Raw genomic sequence first — 25,695 nt, 5'->3', positions numbered from 1 at the left:
TTAAGACGTCACATCAGTGTTTTAACGCGGTAGGCCTACATAGATCGCGTTATTGATTTGAAGTGAGTTCTCGTGCGTATATGTCTACTAGTAATTTATAGTAGCCTAGGTCACCATTTACACGGTTTTATTGTTACGTCATAGATTATCGCACAAAATTCCGATTCGCTGTCTATAGTACTTGCGGTTACAGGCGTCCATTTGTGTCGCTACTAGTGTTTTCGCTATAGCTGCTTGCCTGTGTGGCCATCGTTGAGTGAATATTCGCTAATTCTACACTGTTTATACTGACCGCTTTTAATAATATCAAAACGAATGGGTAGTTTCTCATCTACTCACCAAGCCAAATTAGCAGAAAAGTGCGATTCGTTTAACATGGCTGTTGTCGGGGCATGTGAAAACGGAAGAAAAACTGTAAAATTAGGTGAGAGTTTTTCTTTTTCAAGCGATAAAGGTGTGCTCTGCAAAATATGAAGAGGAGCGAAATATGGAAGAGAATAGCATTCATTTTCTTCAGACAGCCACCGCACTAGAACAGTAGCCAAAACACCATCAAAACCTGAACCACAGAACACGTGCGATATCCATGATGTCGAGGTTTATCGCAATGGCGGGTGAATGCTTCTCAGCCCTTTGCGGCGCCACAGAGTCGCACGTGTGCTATGGTGCATATCCCGAAAATATTTCAGTAGAAGCCCAAACGCGACGGCTTTCTGAAAAAAATGCCCTCAATGGCTTAACTTCAAGTCGAGACCACAGCATGTTTCGAGGGTAGTTCCCCATCTTCACTCATAATGTGATTATCTGGTGTAATACAATAAAACTAAATGTAAATGCTGTATTTTGATTCTATCAATGAATCATGTGACTCGAATAGATACACGCACGTCTGGTGTTACGCACATGACCGTAACTGCCGCACCCCGAACCCCCCATTGGGCGGCCCGAGCTCGAAGGGGAACCAAAATTATTTCGTGAATAAACATAAATCATGGAGTAATTTTTTGGAAATTTATGCAACATTTTCAAAGAAAAAATAACAATTTGAAATCGTGTACGTCTTAGATTAGTACGTTTGGGCGATTTCAATATCTTTTGACACAGCAGATAGGAGGACACGAAATAGCATCATGTACCGAAGTCATTACCAACGGGTACGTCCGAAGATATATGATTATTATTTAGGGGTCCTACCTTTTCCAGCACACCTTACTCGATCAGCTCTTCCGGTAAATCTGGTTACGTGAGCAGAGAGAGGATAAAAATTGTTAGCAATATATATATGCAATTCCCGATCATATTGACCGATTCAATCATGAATTATATAATGTTTTCGTGCTTCGCGCATCCAGGCTATACACCCACTAAACGGACACCCAATACAGATGATAAGTAATGTGGAAAAGCGTAAGGCTCGAGGGGGGTCTGGGGGGCGAAGCCCCCCAGAAATTAGGCTTATCACCGTGTGGGGGGCCTGGTTGCGCACTGTTGTCTATGGGCCTGCGCAGTGAGTTGGCGTGTTTGCGCAGACTCATCAAAAATTAGAGGGAACATTGGAGGGGATTACCTTTTCTTACGACCAGATATGGGTACAATGGGCCATTTATGTATTTCGGGTACCGGGATTTCCATAATTATAAATTTCAACTCGATTCTAAAGGGATGTTTGCAGAGTCAGAGTTGGAATTTTATTGTGAAATAGATTTTACTAATTCCTGCCGTGATATCGCGGGCAAAAAGATAATTTTATCTGGCGACCGTGGAATCTAACATGAGCCATTGCATACAATAACACTTCTGTCGTGCCTGAAGTAATAAGATAGCTAATCAATTATGACGGGTTAGGCCTTTCTCATTGATATCAGGGATATTGTGTTTGGTGTACCAGTGTTAATAACCGAACTATTTATAATTTCGAAAATTATAAATTTCAACTCTAGGCAACGGGTTCTAAGCTACTAATCATCGCTGCCCTATCTTGCATGGGCAAAAAGATCCTTGCTTCTAGCGGGTACCGAATCTTCGATAAATAATGATGTAAACTTCATTTTTACGAGTCAAATGCGGAGTCCAAATCGTAATTTCCTTTTCAGATATGTGTTCTACTATTGTTCCCATACTCAAATCTTGGGCAAAAGTAGCCTATATCATTCTTTCTAAAAACTGCTGGGTCAAACTAACCCACGAATCGTCGTAATTCGATTCTTTCCAAATGCTCGTTGATCAACACAAGCTGTTGGTCACTATTGCATATCGGCGCTTTAAAATAAGAGTCGCTGATGTCCATTTTACGTATTGAGAGAATTAATTAGGTTTTATTTGTAAAGCTTCATTTTCTTTTGGCCACATCTTGGTTATGGTTGACTTTGAACAATGCGACAAACATAACCATGGACAAGATACCGCTGAAAAAATGGAAATTCTACAAAACCTTGATTACCTCAAAATTTCAAAAATGGGCCTCAAAATTCGAAAATCGAACATATAATGGTACTTTAATTCCACAGGGACGATAAAAGTAATTTTTGAAAAGTTCAATTAAAATGTTTCAATCATATTTTGCTGTTGTAAGAATACATTCATATTAATAAATTGTTACTTAGACAGAATACTTGTATTTTCACCACAAAACAGTCGTTTACATCAGTTTCACGTAAAATATATTGGTGTGATGTGTGTAGCATTCTGGCAAGCGATTTGTGGTTATGAGTCTTCATCTCTTCAATATAATTTCTACCACCTAAAAATAGTACATTGAACGCTCTCTCATTCGAAATTTCATGCTGGTGACGTCATATTTTGTGATACGATTGTTGATATACAATGTTCTTTCCAATTCTCTACTAGTTGATGACGATTACCCTTGACGAGTGTCAGCCGAAAATATTCGGGTTCATTTCAATATATATGAATGTACTATTCAATTGTATATTGAAGTTGAAGCAATATGGAATCGTAGTATGGGGAAGTGCATGCACAACATTTTTGTGCAGAATTTGAACCCTGCAAAACCGTGCGATACAGCTGATCTCATCTGTACCTTTACGTACCAAACTATCGCCTTACTACCGTAAGCACCAAATTTTGCAAGTTGACAAACTATATCGCTTCGAAGTATCAAAAGTCATTCACAAATATTTTTCCAATAGTTTGCCTCCTGTGTTTGATGACTTTTTCATGCCTGCCAAAAATGTCCACTCCCACTACACGAGATCCTCGTCTAAAGGAAATATCTACTTACCCCCACTCAATAGCAACCTAACTAAGAGATCTATCGACTACTCGGGACCTATCATCTGGAATGCATCACCACCGCATATCCGTGAATTGCCTTATAATAGATTAAAAAAAGCCCTACTTGATCACCTCTTGTCGTTACACAAACACTGTTGCCCCACCTCGCCCAGACATTGCTTCATTGATTATTTGCTACCATCGTTTAATTTTTCTTCCATTTTATTTTTTTAACTACTGTAACCTTTTTTACAGCCAGACTGCTTAGAGCAGGGCCGGCCAACCCGTGGCCCGCGGGCCACATTTGGCCCGCGAGAAGGTTTTGAAGGGCCCGTGAGGTAATTTCCGAAATTGTTATAAAAAATGGATTGCACAGATTGTGAACTTGCAAGGCCAACCAAAATTTGATTAGTTTGGAAGCAACACTTGAGATGTGATGACTAAAATATCAGTTACGACGCATTGGCATTTCCATGAGCCAGTCCCACTTTGGTAGATCTTCGTACACTACAATAAAGCAGAATAATTTGCGATAAATTTATCAAAAGTAAATATTTTCTACACGCTTCGCGCAACATGTTGTCACTCGATTTTTGCTTTAAATATTGGTACCCCTTAGTGAAAATGAAAGAACGCCTAATGTATCAGATTGAGTCTAACTATATTCTCGATTACGAGACAAAGTGTCGCGTTCTAGGGGAGACCGGGGACAAATGTAACTAGGGGCAAATGTAACAATCGACCTCACCGCTAGTAGGATGGCGAAACCAGCTTGATATTTTAAGTGCGCATGCAGTAGTTATCTCTCCTATTATACCTGGAGTTACGTTGAGCTACGATGCGAAACCCCGGAATAATTTGCAAAAAACGAAATTTTTGACCCTTGAGTAAAGTTTTTCTGGTCTGGAATAATTTGTCTGGACGAATAGTACCTCAAGTAGTTACAACGTAATATGTGTTGCTGGAACAATGTTACTATAGTCTACCGTGGTGGTGGAAAGAATAGGACTTGCATCGCCGGGAAGGTACCATACTGAGACAAAAATCATGGTCGAGCGTGTCAGGGGCAATCGTAACACTCTGTTACTTTTGCCCCGTTACAATATGTTATCAATTCTGAATGTCTTTGTTCATATGTTGGTATTACCATTCATCTACTGCAGAATAATCTTGCAACAGCCAGAAGTTCACCAGAACAGATACTGCCTTGCGATACCAATTCTAGCATGATCATCTGTCGAAACGGCCATACAATAGTGGTGATGTGAATCTGACGGTTCGGTTATTTTCGTGATTCAACCACCCTTTCTCATGTTGATCGACTTTTGGTGTGTCGAACTTCAATAGTCATGTCTTAATTCTCGTCCTCTGACTTTGATCATGACCCACTTACATTTTGATATTTGATGTGAACAATTTATGTTAATTTTCTACAGCACAGATAAATGTCATTATAGCTTTGACGCCACACAATGTTGCGTCCTCGTTTTACTATACTATCATCGGCCCATTCAACCAAGATATGTTAGCCAGGTCGGTTTCGCACCTTCGCAGGTGACTGAATGACCGAACCATTATGCCCGCTGAACAACAGAACCTTGGTAGAAGAGGCCGAATATGTGTAGGGAGATGATGGATGAATGTGTCTCTTGTACACTTTAAGCTTGAACAAGACACGAAGGGTGATATTGCATTCAGATGCCATAAATGCGATGGGGCGTAGCCTGGAAGCGTTCAAACGTCTCTTCCTTTAGTTTCATGCAATATTACAATTTGTGCTTCCGTTTTCGTTGTTCATTCAGTTTGTGTTTAGTTATAAATACCACTGTTACAATTGCCCCGCAAGGGTGGTACAATTGCCCCTGGGTACGGGGCGATTGTAACATTTGAGCAGCGATTTTTGCGACCCAAAATTTCCATGATTGATTGTTGATTGAGTTCCAATTTAGTTTTCATATCAACTATCGAGTTGTTGGCTTCTTTATATAAAACTTTGGAAGTGAAATTTCCATGAGAAGAACACGTAATGTTGAAAAATACGAAAAGTGTTACAATTGTCCCCGGTCTCCCCTACATATGCGACCTAGCGTTTGCGCTGGCAGAAAGACCGTCGACTATGAAACCTAGGCACAAAATGATTTGACGCATGTTGGTCGAAGCTTTCGAAATTGATATGTCCAGGCGCTGAATAGTCCAGTCCTGGCAAACTGAGCCCAGCGATATACTGCAGCCCCGCAATATAGTCAAGTGACAATATTATTGAGCTATGAACTTCGAAAAGTTTTCGCGCTTCGCGCGGCTAGTGGCCCGCGCAATATTTCGTCGATCGAATGTGGCCCTTTGGCTGAAAAGGTTGGCCAGCCCTGGCTTAGAGTCAAGTGTACCTGTTTGATGCTGGTGTGATCAGACTAGATTACCTTCACGGTCTTATCGATCATTGATTTTTAATACCGAATACTGTGCAAGCATATTTTCTGTACCACCATCACTGCCGTGTGTTATGTTATAGAAATTAAACATGGAACGGAAACGACCGATTTTGCAGCTTCGTTCCGTTTCGCAGAGGCTGGAGAGGAGAATTGTTTTGCGTAAGCGACTGTAGGATTTCTGGCAATCCAAAAACTATCTTCCCGAGCCCAGAAATTATTGAATCTGGTCTTGATCGAAAGCTACTGTTGCACCGATTCCGAAAATATAAATTTAAATAATGATCAGGCACTGATCCAGCTAGAATCTGTCCTCCAAGTCTGAAATATCGGCATTGTTCAGAACAATCGGGTAACCGCAACACAATGACCATAACAATGACCCGTTGCGACTCTCCGATTGTTCGAACAATGCCGATATTTCGACTTGGAGGACGGATTCTAGGTGGATCAGTGCCTGATCATTATTTTAATTTATATTTTCGGAATCGGTGCAACAGTGGCTTTCGATCAAGACCATATTCAATAATTTCTGTGCTCGGGAAGATAGCTTTTGGATTGCCAGAAATCCTACAGTCGCTTACGCAAAACCACTCTCCACTCCAGCCTCGGCGGAGCGGAACGAAGCTGCAAAATCGGTCGTTGCCGTTCCATGTTTAATTTCTATAGTTATGTATTTTGGTTGGATGAAAATAAAGACTCTCTCTCTCTCTCTTTCTGTACATCCAAAAAGCTCTTTAAATTTCTAAGCCGTAGAATGTAATGACACCTGAATATATACCTTCATTATTCACCTAGTCGCTGATTTCTATTGAAAATGAGAATAGTATCACACTAGTATTTTTTACCGGGTAAGGGTACTGGAAACCCACAAAGAAAATCAAACATTACATGAGTCTCATTCGAAATCACCTGGATGGCGTGAACCAATTCTGTCACTATCCAGAATCTATCCGGACTTATTAAGTGTTTTCTGTGACACGCGAAGTGAATAGTGAATAGGTCAATATTTACAGTTGAGTCCAAGGTTCAGCTCAGGCATAATAAATGTGGAACCAACTGAGTTTGTAGTTAAGTGGCTTTGTTTAGAATCAAACGGGGTGGGGAGATTTTAAAGTTTTGGTTAAATGCTAGGATATTCAACAAAAAAAACGTACGTTTCGTCTCTGGTAAGCCTACGGTAACGCACCAGGCGCCCAATAACTGTGGAGCATGCTTGTTAGCTTTCACTGATTCCACAAGTTTTGCGTGAGAAAGACGTGTGCTGTTGAGTTTGAAATGCCATCACGGCGTCGCAGATGATACTGTGCAACATAAGCGTCGGTCCAACCTCAATTAAAGTACGAGTAGACCTACTTAATCAGTTGTCTTCTTGTACATTGTACTATTATACTAGGGCTTTATACCAAGGCTTTCAGAGCGCGACCCATCTGGTGAGCAATGCCCACTGGGCACCAAAGGCGTAGCCAGGCGTCGGAAGCGACGTAATTTTTTGTAAATAAACAAACATAGAATGTTTTTATCAGAATTATTCAACCTGAAATATGCGTAATTTATGGGATTGAGTCTAAATCTAGTCATAATTATGAAACGGTACGTTCATAGCATTGTTTGAGGCCGTGGTAGCATAAACATGATACAAGATGTATAATAAAATGTCTTAAATCCTCATAGAAACTACGGTACTTCCCTCCAGCTGCACCATTAGCCTAAATCCGATCACGTGTATGCAAAATGAAAGCACCAGTATTTTTGACCATCATCGCTCATCAACTTTGAGAAATCTTCTCTCTACTAGCAAATACACTAATTTATCATTATGTGATAAAATACGCTTTATTATTAGCGTCACTGGTTTGTAATAATCCGGTAGTCATAAAGAGATATAAGTCTTGCGTTCGCAATACCAAACTTATTTTACTACAGAAATGGCGTATGTGTCTGTCCGTGAATTGTATGTACTGTATATGGTGTAATGATGAAATTACCTCTCGATGCCCCCCAGAGTTCTTTTTTGTGACAAAAGTTCTATTACAGCCCATCTTGTTACAAACATTTAGTAGTTCCCTTGTTGAACTCATCAAATATTTGCCCCTCCCCACTGACTGCGTCACCCCTGAGATTCTGAGCTAAGTACACAGACAACAGCGTTATAGTAGGTTATACAGTTCTATAAAACATGGTAATCATTGATTCAATAAAATTATTGTCACAGAAACTTGTCCACTTGAATACTGATTTCAATGCACGTAGGGTGTAAATCACTGGTTCCCTTATTTTAGGCTACCTGATGCCACAGTAATCAGTCACAATGTGACTAACTAGTGCAAACGTGGCTGTTATGTCATGCAAGCTAGAGCTTTGTATACTTCGGCTGCTAAATGTTGGTCGAAACTTTCTGTGACATCAAACCGGCCTTCGTAATTAACGGGTTTGGCATGGTTTTTATGAGCAACAATATTGTCATAGGAGCTTGTCTGCATTGGTCAGTTATTGTTTAGTAACCAACACTATGGACTTGAAAATGTACAGTCGCGTGAAAGCTGTTGTAGAAGATTTTTAATAACATTTTAACCACAAGAATTACAGCATATTTCACGTAAATTTATATGCTTCACAACCCGTACTTAAGAAACCACTGTCATAGCCTACACTAACATTGTATGGGTGCCACAATGATATTTCTGCATATTTCGATGCCCTAGGTGAGTTTGTCTAACTGGTTCAGACATTGTTGGTAAGGTACATATTTTTGTTTTAAATACCGGTACGGCAATAACCGTAGTGTTTGGAATTTTGGTTTGTTACAGATTGTACCAAGCTTCAATGTTTTGAAGCTACCTCCATCTTCAAATATGAATAAATTTCTGATGCGAGCCAGCAAATCTGTCCAATCATTGGTTCAGAGTCGGCAAGCCGCCAGATCTTTCAGCTCGTTGAACGATAAAATCCTAACTGACGTTGATTCCAAAACTGGGATATGCAAAATGAGACTGAACGGACCACCAGTCAACATCCTCGACAAAGACATGTTAGATGCGTCAGTAAAGGCCATAAAAGAGGCGGAATCCTCGAAAGACATCCGTGGAGTCGCACTAACATCAAATTTTGATGGGCAAGTATTCTGTGCCGGACTCAACATCATGGATATGTATCAACAATCACGTGAGCACTTGATCGATTACTGGACCAGCGTACAGGAATGGTATCTGTCTTGGTATGGATGTAGCAAACCTACTGTGGCTGTGATTAATGGTCATGCACCAGCGGGAGGTTGTGCATGGTCATTGATGTGTGATTATCGGATAATGCAGTCGGATGGTAACAAGACGATTGGATTGAACGAAACTCGTTTAGGCATAGTGGCACCATTTTTTTTTGTTGAAATTATGAAGGCCGCAATAAACCAACGTGCTACCGAGCTTCATTTGACCCAAGGAACAATGTTCAGTGCCGCTGATGCCTTGAAAGTCGGTTTGATTGATGATATCGAGACTGCGGATAACCTGATGGGAAAAGCTGAGAAACAATTGGAATCCTTCATGTCTGTACCACCGCAAGCCTATCACTTGACCAAATTTCTTCTGCGACAGGAAAACATCAATAAGCTCAAGGAGATAAGGAAGGATGATGCCAAACTCTTCGCTGATCTTGTTTCTCAACCTAAAGTACAAACGGGTCTAGGCATGTACGTAGCGGCCTTGAAGTCCAGGAAGAAGTAACTTTATTTTCATATCGTTCCAAACTGAACAAAATTCCGCCTTTCCACTAATTGGAGCTGGATATCTGGTCTACTGGTCATGGTCAAACTCAGTATATCAAAACAAGAGTCCTTTAATTTATGAACATGATTCCTATGTTTGGTCGTGAAAAGATATGTGATTTTTCGATGCCAAAGAAGTGGTTAACTGTGTATTGCCCTGTTGGATTATGATTGATGGATAGTTAGAAATGACTGATTTATATTAGTAAATTTATTTCAATTACACACAGTGTCATTCCATCTGAGAGAGAGTTTACTCGCACCATATGGCTACTGCATAGGAATGTGTCATTTTGACATGCGCCACTCGATAATATGTAGCACTACAATAATTATAAAATAACGCATTCAGGGGTTCATCAGCCCAGTACAAGGCATGAGCGAGATGAATTTAATCAGATATGTCTACAGCAGTGATTCCCAAACTGCGTACCGCCACATATTTTAAGGTGTGCCGCAAAAAAAAATAGAAATATTATATTTCATATTGGGCATGCAGACAAGGATATGCCACTTGAAGGCACTCTTAACTGCTTGAACAGCTGATAAATGAGCTCATGTAACCATGACAATGAAACCAATCATGGCAGTGACGATGAGTGTGGTAATTCAGGCGTCATAATTGGGCTGGCTTGTCTTGAAGAAATCTTTGGAATGAATCAAATCTTGGCAAGAATTTCATTAACACATTGTCTTAACTGAAGCTTACACCGCAATATTCTCACGGTTTGCTGTCAACTTTAGATAAGTATACTTAATCCCAGTGTTGGGATGACTCGAGTCATGACTTGACTCGAGTCAGACTCGAGTCACTTTTTTCGTATGACTTGACTTGACTCGAGTCACTTTGCAAAAATGACTTGACTTGACTTGACTCGACGTATCAGAAATGTGGATTGACTCGTGACTCGGAGCAAAATTCACGAGTCAATTTCAAGTCATCAAGTAATCGGTGTCGATAAAAATCACTGTATCTTGCATATGTTCGGATTGTTCGCGAAACGCTGGTATAACCCCCGAAAGTGATCAATAATTCAATGATCGAGCGTTCCACTGAGCCGGGATTGTTCTATCATAAATAAATTGACCGCAAACGAAGTGATCGAAGCTGACAGCTTACGTTGTCGTTCACTCTAGTAGTAATAAAATAGCAAAATGTCTATTTCTGTTCTCTGTTCGTTTACCTTTATAATTTATATTGTCCTCAACGCATGCTCGAATTGTATCATATCTATTTGTAAACGGGTAATGTATTGCAGCTTCTCAATTCGTTTGTCCATTCTCTATTTTGGCTGGTAACTATAAACTGATGCTATGTAATTACTTGGGTAGTTTAATAGTTTTACGTATATGTGAGTGATGCAGCGTCTTCTTGCGTGCGTATTTAACTCTATGTTCGTTCACCGGTTCGGAATCAATGACCACTCAATCTGTATTTCAGACAGCTAGCAAATTGCAATGACGTAATCATGCCTCCTACTTCGAAAAGGCAACTTGACTTGAAATGTGACTTGACTCGTGACTTGACTTGACTTGACTCGACTTGACTCGAGTCACCTCCAAAAATCGAGTGACTTGACTTGACTCGAGTCACCTTTGAATATCTATTGACTTGACTTGACTCGAGTCAAAATGTGCAATGACTCGAAATGACTCGTGACTTGAAGGTAGTGACTTGATCCCAACACTGCTTAATCCATTTGGCAGCAATGAATCCAGCGCGCTTTATGCAGAAGAATAAAGACTCCCGTTTTTTAAAACCTTGTTTTGGCACATTACTGGTGTTGTGAAAATGACTTTTTTTCGAATTCCACTGGCTACTTGATAAAATCGTTAGGTCGCCTAGAAAAACGCTGCACACCAACTTTGACTCAATTTCAACCTATCGTGACATTGCTATAAGAGAAAAAGCTTTAAATTTGTTCAACAGAAATAAATTTAAATTTTTTCAAATTTTACTGGCAACCCCATGGAATTGTTAGATTGTCTGGAAAAATAATGCACAACGAATTTGGGTTAATTACAACCAGTAGAAACGAAGTTATTGACGTTAAAAATTTTAGATTTCAGGTCACAGTATTTACGGTGGGTGGACCTATAATAAATAATTGAAGCATTTGCCACCATAAATAGCCTACTATTTTCCATATCCAAAATTTTGTACTTCGCTTGTACTGGTTGGAATTGAGCCAAATTGCTGTGTATCGTATTTTTGGACAACCTAACAATTTGATGGGATAGCCAGTCAAATTTGAAAAAATTCTATGTGTATTTTTATTAAATAAATCCAAAACTTTATTCTCTTATAGCAATGCCTCTATAGGTTGGAATTGCACCAAAATTGGTGTGCAGCCTTTAATTAGGTAACCTAACAATTTTATTTTAAAAGTAGTCAGTACAATTTGAGAAAAAAGTCATTTTTTTCGGGATTCCAGTGATTCGCTGATTAAATTGTCAGATTACCCTAAAAAACGCTACACACCAAATTTGGTTCAATTCTGACAAGTATAAGCCGCCGCAGAGCCAATGTAAATTTATTTTGAATAATTGATTTTTTCTAAATTTTACTGTCACCCCATGAAATTGTTGAGTTGTCTTCAAAAACGAAGCGAAACAAATTTGACTCGATTCCGATATGTAGAAGTAAAGTTATTGCAGTTGAAAGTTCTGGATTTGCAAAAATAGCATTGACGGTGGGTAATCCCAGAATTATTTATGAAAAACTAAATATCTCCGCTTCTACGGGTTGGAATCGAGACAAATTTGTTTTGCATAGTTTTTAAGACAGCTCAACTATTTCATGGCATTGGCAGATTTTTTTTTTTAACTTTGTCATAATAAATGAAAAATTTTAAATGGCTCTGCGGCGGCTTATATACTTGCTTGAATTGAACCAAATTTGGTGTGCAGCGGTTTTTAGGATAATCTGGCAATCTGGAAAAATAATTGACGATGAAATGCGGGTATGTTTGTCAACAATGCAACCTTGTTTCAGTCGTATAAATAAGCACGGCCATAGCAATAGCATGTATAAATATTTTAAAGCAACTTTCGTTCAAGAGTTCCGCAAGCGTTTTATAATTTTTCTAGTGTGCCACAGGCGGAAGAACTTTTGGAACCACTAGGTACAGCCTACAGTTATCGTCAACCGACCATTGCGTTGTCGTAAGTCGTAACCAATGTTCCCTCTGATTTTTCTCGAGTCTGTCCGCGCTCACCAGCTCACTGCGCGGTCCCTTGGACAACAGTGCGTAACGACGAAAAACAATAATAAAAATTCATCACTTTGGCTGGTTTGTGCGTGGCACAGATTTTTCTGTGCGCGCAGCTTAGAGGGAGCATTGGTCGTAACTAACTAAAGCTTAATAAAGGTAACCAATGCGGCTTTATTCAACATAGAACACAATCGACAGCAGAACAGAATAGAAGGACTGGGCATTGGGCACCTAGATTTGTTACGGAGTCATCTGTTGCATCATCTGAATGGTTGGATTCTTGAGGTTCTTCATCAGATGACTTCACTTCGCCGTTCGAACCTTCGAGACTATGCTCGTGGCCATCAATGTTGATGGACTGGACATTGGACAAGTTTCGGTTTGTTGCGTTTCCGCAATTTTCGATGGCGTTTCTATAGTATAGGAAAACGGGCCAAATCGTTGAGCGATACGTTCGACGGCCGTCAGGAAAATGGACATTGGACACGTACGTATAAGTCGGGTTAGCTTCAAGCAGTTCTGATCAATGGACAGAAACTATGAATTTGTAATATAGGCTGATAATAATGACAAGTTTTCATGTTTCTGAAGATAAGCATAAAATTGGGAAGAGGATAAATTGGGATCGACAGTTTTGATTTCGATTTGAATGTGGTTACCTACGTTTGTTTTATGCCCATTGAAATACAAGAGAGAGGTCAGAAACGCTGCAGTCAACTATGGGCAATACGGTAATATAATATATAATCGAAAATATTCTAGTTGCTGTTAGTCGTGGGTTATCAGCATAAACGTAGCCAGTAGGAAAAATTTATGCCTTCGTTCTCCTCCCATTTTCGACTTGTACGTTGCGACACCACACATTTCACTACGTGTCATTATAAGAGTCAACTGAAAAGCTCGAAGACTATCGACCATACGAATCTATATTTTGTGGGGCCTAATTGAACTAACTTTCACTAGACTCCACAATTTTCCAAATTGATCCGCGGCCCATCTCAAATGCTCCTGTGGTAGCCCATCAGTGGGCCATGGCCCACAGGTTGAAAACGCCTGGTCTATGACAACAAACACGAATGGGCATTTGTTAGATTTCAAAGGTCCTTTGAAATCTACGTTGATTCCTTCCCAAGGATTCGTTACTTTCATAAGAACTTGGTAGCTGCTTTTGTAGAAATTTGGTTTAATTTGAGCACAGATGCGACAGCGAGCGAAGGTTTCACAAACGTCATTCAGGGAGGACGAGAGGTTTTTCGAATGAAAGAATAAAACTATGCAACCTTGTGACTCCCGGATGACCCAGAGTATCGTGTATCGCGTTTAGGCATAGTGAAATCGATGCGAAATATGAAGATATTGTCCGCAAGAACATATCAGCCGCAACATTCAATTCCCTTGGATCGATATCATACGAAAATTGATCAAGTTCGACACGCCACAACTGAATTTTAGTACTTCTGATTTTACGGACCGATTGCTGTCTAACATAGAAGCGACAGGTCTTTGGTCGTTAACAAGAGTGAAATGTCTCCCATGCAAAAATGAGCCCATTTATGAATAGCCGCAATAACTGAGGACGCTTTTATCTCATCGGAGGATTACTGCACTTAGGGCCGAAACAGCATTTCGTCAGTCCCGCCCCCCCAAAAAAACGTTGGCCTTGGCCACTCATATGGGGATAAAGCAAACTTCTGCCCCCTCCCCGAGTCAGAATCAGAGTTGGATCAATTGTAATTTGTAATTGTAATTGAATGTAATTAATTACATTTTTCAATGTAATTGTAATGTAATTGTAATTGAAGCATTTTTATTTTGTGTAATTGTAATTGTAATTTGACAAAAATTTTGCTCAATTACAATTTCAATTACATAAAATTGCTATTGAGACCTGACAAGCACAACATAAAACAATTGACTTATAATGCATTCTCTTTAAATGTCGACAAGGAATTTGATGGATCCATTCTCGGAAGCCCTTGACTGTGCCCTTGCAGGCGAAGTTTTTTTATTTTTACCGCTATGCTGGCCTCGGCTGCCATTGTATACAATTATTAGATTACTATCCAACGGATGGATTCGCAACACGTGACTCACGATTGAATACGCCGAGAAGCGAACTGCTGAGCCGGCTAAAAGCAGCAGAATTGATAGTCCTATTGCTGGCGATCCAAGCGTCGAAATTTGATATGTATGGTCCTAATCGCACTGATTCCGCAATAAAAGTATATTTCCAGGCAATGGTACCATCCCAAAATAGTCGTGAAAGTCTTGGAATCGGCATTGTTCTGAACAATCGCTGGGCGTAATTGGTCATTGTTGTGGTCATGCTGCTGCGGCGCTCTCACTTTTCAGAACAGTCGGCCTTAAACGGCTATTTTGGAGCAGATACATTGCCCTGACGAGATTTTAATTTGTATTTTCGGAATTAGTGCATCAATAGCTTACGATAAAGACCAGATGCATCAAATTTGGACGCTTGGATCGCCAGCTCTAGGACTACAAAGTTTGCTGCTTTTAGCCGGCTCTGCAGTACGTTTGTCGGTGCATTCATCCGTGACTCACATCTTGCGCATCTATCCGTGGGTTGGCAATCTACAATACGATTTCAGATCACGATGCTGCATCGTTACTTCGTCTGGCTAACTAACCAGACCACTGGATATTATATAACGTCTTATCTGACAAAGCACGGTTTTGTTTTTACTCCTCATCCTAATTCCTACGTCCCTCGATAAAAATAATAATATTTCTTTAATTATATACTATATACGCAAATCCAACACGCGCATATATTATAATACTTTTTTCAACGACATACTGCATACTGGAATAGTTCGAAAACGTTTTTTTTTTTAATAATTAACGGGTATTTGCGCATTATGAATGAAACATGAATACTTGAATTGTTGGTAATTACGACGCTACGGTTGTCAAGGAGCACGGTTGAATTTATGATTATTCAATTACATGTTCAACAGCGGCAATTGTAATTGTAATTGTAATGTAATTGAAGCATGCAAGGAGTAATTGTAATTGTAATTGTAATTTGATATTTTTAGCATGGAGTAATTGTAATTGTAATGTAATTGAAACATGCATGAAAGTAATTGTAATTGTAATTGTAATTGAACTGAAATAATGTAATTGATCCAACTCTGGTCAGAATACACCAGTCTGGCTATTTGCCGCTACTTGTCAACGAGATTTGTATATATTGCTATCAATGATTTGACTCTCACGTAATCAGATTTGCCAGTAGAGCTGAGTGTGGTGTTGTCTTGAAAAATCTAGGAGCCGTAAATAATAATAATTAAACATATTCGGGCGAACCGATTGGTATAATTACTTCGAAACATGGTGTTATTTAGTGACCTCATAGCTAATATGATGACAAAATATATTGAAATCGCCCAAACTACACTAAAAGACGCACACGATTTCAAATTGGCATTTCTTCACTGATGGTAAATAATTTTTCTATGTTTTGTGGGGTTCAGATTCCCAGGAGAGGAACATTCGGCGCCAGCCATTTAGACGCCTATGGACAATTAAACATATATCAGATGTATGTATAATTGTATATATCAGTGCTGTAACCAAGTCACCAAGGCTCCGAGTCACAAGTCAATCTCGCTTTTATAGTTTTGACTCGAGTCAAGTCGATTCATTTTCAATTCACCACCGAGTCAAGTCCGAGTCCAAGTAAGCGAGCAGATGGTCGAGTCCGAGTCATGGTATTATGACTCGAGTCCGAGTCCAAGTCAATGTGTCGACTGCTCAGTTTCTAGTTAAAGTCTTGTTGAACCCACTTTTTTACCTCTGTTTGGTGATATCGAATGGTTCGCATTTATAATATACTAATTTTCCACTTTTAGCAGTTTTTTATGGTCGCATTTTCAAGTACCAATGCCAATAGAAATTTCCCAATAGTGTGGGTATATTTTACTATTCTTCGAAATTACAATGAAATGTCCGTCTTGGACGTCTGAGTCTCTAGTCATATGACTCGAGTCGAAGTCGAGTCAATACATAGATTGACTCGAGTCGATTCATTTTCGTATTTTGAGAAAATGACTCGATTTAAGTCGAATCATTACAAAATCGTGACTCGAGTTCAGCAGCTTCCGTGTTAATAAAATGTAGATCGGCTTCGCTGTATCTTCTGGATTCAGTAGTGATCGGTTTGCAACTCGGTGCCATGAACTTGAAAATTTGTGGTGCTTCGTCACATGCTTGAGCAACTCCGCACACAGTGTACTTCTGATTTCGAGGGAATTCCAAGGTATCATTATCACCGTACATATCGAAAATTACTCGTTTATGCAATCGAGACCAAGCACCACATCACCGCATAAATCTTCCATTCCTTTGAGGGAATTTCGTATATTTCATTTCGTTTACAAGAATGTCCAATTGTCCATCCAGTCTGTAGGTCAGGGCCGGCCAACCCGTGGCCCGCGGGCCACATGTGGCCCGCGAGAAGGTTTTGAAGGGCCCGCGAGGTAATTTCCGAAATTGTTATAAAAAATGGATTGCACAGATTGTGAACTTGCAAGGCCAACCAAAATTTGATTAGTTTGGAAGCAACACTTGAGATGTGATGACTAAAATATCAGTTACGACGCATTGGCATTTCCATGAGCCAGTCCCACTTTGGTAGATCTTCGTACACTACAATAAAGCAGAATAATTTGCGATAAATTTATCAAAAGTAAATATTTTCTACACGCTTCGCGCAACATGTTGTCACTCGATTTTTGCTTTAAATATTGGTACCCCTTAGTGAAAATGAAAGAACGCCTAATGTATCAGATTGAGTCTAACTATATTCTCGATTACGAGACAAAGTGTCGCGTTCTACATATGCGACCTAGCGTTTGCGCTGGCAGAAAGACCGTCGACTATGAAACCTAGGCACAAAATGATTTGACGCATGTTGGTCGAAGCTTTCGAAATTGATATGTCCAGGCGCTGAATAGTCCAGTCCTGGCAAACTGAGCCCAGCGATATACTGCAGCCCCGCAATATAGTCAAGTGACAATATTATTGAGCTATGAACTTCGAAAAGTTTTCGCGCTTCGCGCGGCTAGTGGCCCGCGCAATATTTCGTCGATCGAATGTGGCCCTTTGGCTGAAAAGGTTGGCCAGCCCTGCTGTAGGTAGTCTACTTCAATCTTGCAGGAATGTGATTTAGAAGCAAATGTAACCGCATTGTAGTACGGAGTATATTTCAAGTTGTTGCTGTTGTTGTTTATTAAAAAGAAAAATTTGGCGCTTATCACCTGTTGGTCTTTTGCACCACGATCAAGAATTGCGTAATAAATGAAAATCAGTCAATGATGGAGTACGTATTGGATAGACATTTAAAAAAATAGCATTTCAGTAATACGAAAGAATATCAAGGCGAGAAAAGGGAAATTACAGAGCAGTTGAAAAGAACACATTCACGGCTGTTCACAAATTACGGTTGCAGGATAACACAAATGCAATTGTAAACGGGATGATTTGATCCTCCATGAGGAAAATTTCAAGGCGGAAATCAGCATTCAATTCAGCACATTTAGCAATGAGGAAAGTACGATGGAAATCATATTTTGAGCAGTGTATCAAAAAATGTTCAGTGGTTTCAGGATAGCGACAAAGAGAGCACAGTGGAGATTCCACTGAACCTATTCTAAACAAATGGTTATTCAGATGACAGTGGTCGGACTGAAGACGAAACAGGATACTTTCTTCTACGCGGTTTCTACGTGCCGGCGGTTTGTTCGCAATGGATGGATTAAAATTTTTATAATGATGTCCGTTGGCGGATGCTTGAAATTCTTCGTCCCATCGAACCAGACAATGCCGCTGGATGATCTTCCGCACCTCGAGTTTTGATAATATCGGCAAATGCTGGCCGACATTGGCCGAATAGTAAGATGCCGTTATCGCTAGCCGGTCGGCTTCCTCGTTTCCGCTGATCCCCGTGTGCCCTAGAATCCACAAAATGCCACATCGATACTTCACTGTCGTAAATCGAGAAGAGATGAGATAATTTTCTCAACCAGTCTGCAGTGGGGCTGTAAATTAGAGTTGCGAATGCAAGCAAAACAAAGCAAAGGTTATGTAGCATCCGATCTTCACTATGATTTTTGCTTTTGTGAGACATTTGGGTACTGCGATGGCGCTGAATTACGAGATCATTGCAGTTACTGTTTTCCTGTTGTCAGTATGGTCTTTCTCGTGCAATCAACTTCATAATGACCTGTGACTCCAAAATAGTCACACTCGCTCCTTTTCGCTGGACATTTATGTCGGGTGTGGCATGATTGACCAAATGACCATTGACCAACCATACATGAAGCAATTTCGATCAGGTTTGATTGTTCTACTGATTGAGTTGATTCGAATGTGAGTTTCTGCGGATGGTAGTCCGACTTTTGTTTTCGACGATTTTCCAGCGGGTCGACGACGACAGATGAACACGGATTGTTGCAATACTAGAGCTTGCTGAGAGAATTCTAGCGATCGGGCTCTTGTCAGTGACAATTCGAGGGTTACAGTCTCGTCACTTTGTAATGATCTTCGCCTAATAGTGTTTTATCGAAGACCAGTAACGAAGGCGTCGCGGATCGACTCCATGCGATGATCTTCCTCGGAAGGATTCTTGAATGTGCAATATTTCGCTAGATCTGCCAAGGCACGGTCGGGTAAACCCCTCGAACGTCTCTTCGGGCTTCTGAGTGCGAGTTACTAGCAAGTGACGGACAGAGATTCGGTTCTTTTGCTGGAGATAAATTTTGTCGGTAAGTTCTATTGCGGCATTGTAAGTAAAACTTTCATCAAAATAGGAATAGACCGACGAAGACACGAAATTTGTAACAATCTCCATATTGTCGGTCTGTGACTCTCGATCAAATAACGAAGCAAAATCATCGAAGGTCATCTTCCGATGCGAATATTATTTCGTAGCGGAGGCGGATGCCTGACTGATGTCGACTTTGTTTGGTTTCAGAATTCTTTCTGCTACAGTAGGCCTACTATGTTGCTTAAATTGTCGTAACTAATCAAAGCTTTGCTAAAGTAAAGGTAACCAATGTGACTTTAAGCAAGCATCGAAGAACACAACCGACAGCAAAACAGAAAAGAGTAGAATGACACAATGACGGTTAGGCAACAATGTACTGTGCAACTATAGGGTTGCATTTAAAACAATATTCACATTAAACCAAACATGTTTTAAACATGGCCCTTGTTTGAAACGTGTTTCTTTAGTTTTATTTTCATCCATGACGTCACGAATCTTCAAGTGTGGCGTCACAGGGGATTGAAATTGACAAATGAAAATATAGGGTACAAATGGCTCCTTTGACGAAATAGGCTTCCGATCCTGTCATAAACGGACCAAAATATCTATGATCAGGACTACATCGTTATGCAGCATTTTTACGGTCGGCGGCAATAATCTTCAGAATATCCATTCCGTACCAATGATCTATATCTACGTACTACAAGTGTTGAACCGGCGACGATTTCGAGGGTTCCCGTCATTCCATATCGTATACACCAGGGCTGTGGAGTCGGTAAATTTTACCACCGACTCCGGCTCCGACTCCGACTCCACACATTCTCAATATACCGACTCCGACTCCGACTCCGACTCCTGAGTCTTTAAACGTACCGACTCCGACTCCGACTCCGACTCCTGGGTCTTTAAACGTACCGACTCCGACTCCCGACTCCGACTCCGACTCCAGCATTATTACCAATTTACCTCGAAAATTATATGCCACATTGTCGGTTGAATGACTATTATACAACCATTAAACATATGCAAACATATGATTAACTGTGGCATGCTGAATTGTTTCATTGTTGCACAGCTCGAATTATCCACCATCTAATTAACATGAAATAAAGATTTGCTAAATATCCTTCCTTATTCAAGTTGTTATAACATGGACTCTCTAATATCCTGAAATGTATGAATCATTCAAATATGGCAGATATCCAATCCTGTATAATAAAAATGTAGATAAAAAATCCAAGTGAAGCTCTGGTCAGGGCCGTAACAGCACTTCGTCAGCCCCCCCCCAAAACTTTGGTCTTGGGCCCCCCATAGTGTTATAGACCGAACGTCTGGGGGGCTTCGCCCCCCAGACCCCCCTCCGGCGATACACTGTTTACCACTATTCATCATTTTCATTGGGAGTTTCTTTAGTGAATCAGCTTTAGTCGCCTAAGCGCGCGAAGCGCGCAAAATTTCTAGTATTCATGATTTCATCGGTCAGTATGATCGGGAATTGCATACACTGTTATCAATTTTTATCTTCTCTCTGCTCACGTAATCAGATTTGCCGGTAGAGCTGAGTGAGGTGTGTTTGAAAAGGTAGGACCACTCAATAATAATTAAACATCTTCGGGCGTATACCCGTTGGCAGGAACAAAACAGCACCTCGTCAGGCCCCCAAAAACGTGGGTCTTGGGCTCCCATAGGGTGATAAAACGCCCCCCCCCATCACGTTGTTCACGTTTGTCACGAAATTACCCGTACTGTATTGTGAGCCAGCGCGAAGCGCGAAAATTTTCGATAATTTATGATAAAATCGGTCAATCAGATCGGCTACTGCATATATAATATGCTATCAATATATTGTCCTCTCTACTCACGTAATCAGATTTGCCGGTAGAGCTGAGTGAGGTGTGTTTGAAATGGTAGGACCACTCAATAATAATTAAACATCTTCGGGCGTATACCCGTTGGCAGGAACGAAACAGCACCTCGTCAGGCCTCCAAGAACGTGGGTCTTGGGCTCCCATAGGGTGATAAAACGACCCCCCATCACGTTGTTCACGTTTGTCACGAAATTACCCGTACTGTATTGAGAGCCAGCGCCAAGCGCGAAAATTTTCGATAATTTATGATAAAATCGGTAAATCAGATCGGCGACTGCATATATAATATGCTATCAATTTATTGTCTTCTCTACTCACGTAATTAGATTTACCGGTAGAGCTGAGTGAAGTTTCTTGAAAACGGGAGGGCCCGTAAATAATGATTAAACATCTTCGGGCGGGCGGAACCGTTGATATGATTTCGTTACATGATGTTATTTCGTGACTTCCAGTCTGCTTTATCAGAAAATATAGAACCGCCCAAACGTAGGCTTCTAAACTAAGAGAAGCACACGATTTCAAATTGGTATTTCTTCACTGGCATAAAAATTTTCCCAGCGGGATGGTATTTGTCTTGTGAGGTTCAGATTGCAAAGACAGGAACATTCGGCGCCAGTCATTTAGGCGCCTATGGACAATTAAACCTATATGTATTTTGTATATATAGCGAAGTCTTTGATCTGCATAAGGGCATAGACCTTTTCGACCAAGCTTTTCTCGCTGCCAATCGTTCTGGCACACTTCTTGGAGTCGCATGTTATATGGCCTAAAACTTGATTGTATGTCTTGGTGGGTCGTGGCGCGGTAATGGCCCAATACCCAATAAGAAAGATAAACGGCTACGTGAATTCGCGCACAGCGCGAAAAAATTTTCAAAAATACTCTATGATTTATGCTAATTCACGAAATAATTTTGGGCCCCCCATCGAGCTCTGGCCCCCCCGAATTGGGGGGTTTGGGGTGCGGCAGTTACGGTGCTGGCTCTGGTGTATGACTCAGCAACTAATAAAGAAATTGAACTTACTAATTTTGTCATTACACACTATCCTGATTACAAGCACAAACACTCTTACTACTAGTAATAGACATTGGTCATAAATGGAATTTAGTTAAGTAGGCCTAGTCAAAGACCATAGCCTATGTCTAGTCTACATGTACTTAATCAAGTATTCAAGGATTGGGACTTGCAGTCTTTCTTAATCAGCTGTTCGACCCAAACAGCTAAGCTACACTACAAATATTTTTAATTTTGTCAAATGGGAAGCATCGTTTGGTCATATTCACATATTTTTACAATTTTACAAAACCAGCCGATGCATTTTCTCCGTCACAGTATCATGGTATAATTCCAAAAATTGCATCAATTTTGACTGCATCGCGAAAACGCATCTTGCGATTTTCTTCCCCTCCGCAACTGAGTTGTAATTTGCAAGTCTTTTATCTATATCAGGGGTGGGCAACTTTTTCGGCGAAAGGGACACCTGAGATTTACGAACCATTGCGCGGGCAACGGGAATGTTGATAATCTTTTTTTAGTCGTCGATAGGAGCGAATCGAATTATGAAACATTGCAAACAAGACTTATATTACTACGCTCTAAAATTGATAACATTATGTCATCCGACTGTGCAGTGCACAATCAGGCCGTGGTCGCGCGAAGCGCGAAATTTTTTTGCAAGATAACGACTGAATTAGCTAGCTATAGCTATATCAATAAATATGTCGCTAACATACATTGGGGGTCGCATCTGTATACCACTGGGCTCATTTGGCAAGGACAGGATTATTCGACGTTTGAACATAGCAAAATAGACGGTATCAGTGAACATGCCTCTATCATTTTGTGCAAATGTTTTGTCGACGATCTCGCTGCGAGTGCACAAGCAAAGTCGTATCTCCTAATTGCGAATATAGTTAGACTCAATTCTGTGAAGAATATGTATTTATAATTTTCAAAAGGGGGCTCAAATACTGAATGCAAGAAATCTAGTGACAATGAATCATGCGAAGTACCGAGAAAAATTTCAAGTCAAATAAATCTGCTATGAAATATTCTACTTCATGGTCGTATACGAAGATCTGGGATCAATGTGGCTGACCCCTGGATACATCAATGCCTCAGAACTGTTGTTTTAGTCATCATCAAATTTCTCGGCCATGCTAATCAAATTTTGGTTGGCCTTGCAATTGTACCTGATGTCATAAATAATTTCGAGAATTACCTCGCAGGCCACACCCTAACCTTCTCGTGTGCCAAATTTGGCCTGCCTGCCATGGGCTGGCCGCAGCTGATCTGTATGCTTAATAATAACAGTGATTGGTGGTACATAAAAATTATATTGAAAATTCTTTGAGAGCAAATGTTTTCATGATAGAGAAGTTGGAGTCGGAGTCGGAGTCGAAATCATAGTCATTCTCACAAACTCCGACTCCGACTCCAGTCAGTATTTTCCCACCGACTCCGACTCCGACTCCGACTCCAGCTATTACAGTTTTCACGACTCCGACTCCGACTCCGACTCCATCAAGCGAAAATCACCCCGACTCCGACTCCGACTCCACCGACTCCGACTCCGACTCCACAGCCCTGGTATACACCGACGACTATGTCGGGTGCAAATGGTTTGCAGGCTAATACTGCATGTTTTTCGAAAGTATTTACACAATTATGGCAAAATTATGCAGCATTTGAAAAAAAACGTAATGAAATGGCAGTTTTCTTAAAACACTGTTTGAAACATGTTTCAAACAGAGGGTTTTAAAATGCCATTTGTTTTAAATGTAACCCTATGCGCAACGGAACTATCAGATGGAAGTAATTATATTGCCTATTTGCGGATCACCAAATGTCTCAACTTTTTTTGTCGCGTACCACGTCAAGGTTCTATGATTTTCTTGCGTACAAACAAAATAACTGGTAACTCAACGTTAGTCGAAATGTATATATAGGATTATTACCTTGGGCAGATTACCAAATGAGTTTACCCACAAATTTCGAATCAAACGCAGCCCCTAGCTGATAACTAATAACACACGCATACCAATAAGGCAAAATTAATGGTGATATTAGTCGCAATTGTTTCTTCACCACAAGCTGATCTAGGCGGGGTGCAGCTTACTCGAATGAGGCATAAAGTATTTATCTATGCATTCGATGAAGATATATTTCTTACATTAAAAAATATTTTAACGATTTGCGAAAACTTTAATTTTACTTAAAAAGAAATCCATTTACTGCAAACCACCTGAAATGACTTCGCGTACCACTAATGGTACTCGTACCAGTGGTTGTGAACAACTCATTTAGGAACCACTGCCATAGCCATACTTTGTTTATGTTCCAAGGTGGTATTTCTGCATATTGTAATGCCCTTTATCAACTGTGTGCTACCGCTTCAGACAGTAGCCTATATACGGCCTATACTATGTATAGACCCTACCGTTACATAATGCTTGGTTTGAATACCGGTACGGCAATAACCGATGTCTTTTGAATTTTGGTTTGTTACAGATTGTACCAAGCTTTAGATTTTTGAAGCTGCCTCTGTCTTCAGATATGACTAAATTTCTAATGCGTGCGGGCAAATCTGTCCAATCGTTGGTTCAGAGTCAACAAGCCGTCAGATGTTTCAATTCGTTGAATGATAAAATTCTGATCGATGTCGATTCCAAAACGGGTATATGCAAAATGAAACTGAACGGACCGCCAGTTAATATCCTGCACAAAAACATGTTAGATGCATCAGTAAAGGCCATAAAAGAAGCTGAGTCATCAAAAGACATCCGTGGAATCGCCCTGACGTCTAATTTTGATGGACAAGTATTCTGCGCCGGACTCAACATAATGGATATGTACCAACAATCTCACGCGCACCTGGTCGATTACTGGACCAGCGTATAAGAATGGTATCTGTCTTGGTACGAATGCAGTAAACCAACTGTGACGGTTATTAATGGTCATGCACCAGCGGGAGGTTGCGTATGGGCACTGGTGTGTGATTATCGGATTATGCAGTCGGACGGAAACAAGACTATTGGATTAAACGAAACTCGATTGGGCCTTGTGGCACCATTTTTTATCGCTGAAACCATGAAAACTGAGCTCCATTTGACCCAAGGAACAATGTTCAGTGTCGCGGAGGCCTTGAAAGTCGGTTTGGTTGATGAAATCGACAGTGCGGAAAATCTGATGCGGAAGGCATAAAGAGAAACAGTTGGATTCCTTCATGTCCATACCTCCTCAAGCCTACCGCTTGACAAAATTTCTTCTGCGACAGGAAAATATCAATAAGCTCAAGGCGATAAGGAAGGATGATGCCAACCTCTTTGCTGATCAAGTTTCTCATCCAAAAGCACAAACACGCCTTGGCATGTACATAGCTGCCTTGAAGTCCAGGAA

At 40.4% G+C, this 25,695-nt stretch overlaps 1 long non-coding RNA gene and 1 pseudogene across 1 annotated transcript in view; both read left to right on the top strand.

Moving 5' to 3' along the window:
* LOC145445025 (enoyl-CoA delta isomerase 1, mitochondrial pseudogene) overlaps positions 1–9,648 on the top strand; it is a 288,929-nt pseudogene extending 279,281 nt beyond the window's left edge.
* The window catches only part of LOC145445037 (uncharacterized), a 31,051-nt gene extending 7,175 nt beyond the window's left edge, over positions 1–23,876 (top strand). Inside the window, exon 2 of the long non-coding RNA XR_013916865.1 lies at positions 16,136–23,876. This is a non-coding gene — a long non-coding RNA (uncharacterized LOC145445037). The remainder of the gene's footprint in view (positions 1–16,135) is intronic.
* Positions 23,877–25,695: the final 1,819 nt, after the last annotated feature.

The sequence above is a fragment of the Botryllus schlosseri genome, chromosome 8 (assembly GCF_051294905.1).
Source record: "Botryllus schlosseri isolate E-star chromosome 8, Bs_hap1, whole genome shotgun sequence".
Taxonomy (NCBI): Eukaryota; Metazoa; Chordata; class Ascidiacea; order Stolidobranchia; family Styelidae; genus Botryllus; species Botryllus schlosseri.
Note: the sequence above shows the minus strand (reverse complement) of the source record. Positions and strands in the feature narration are given on the sequence as shown.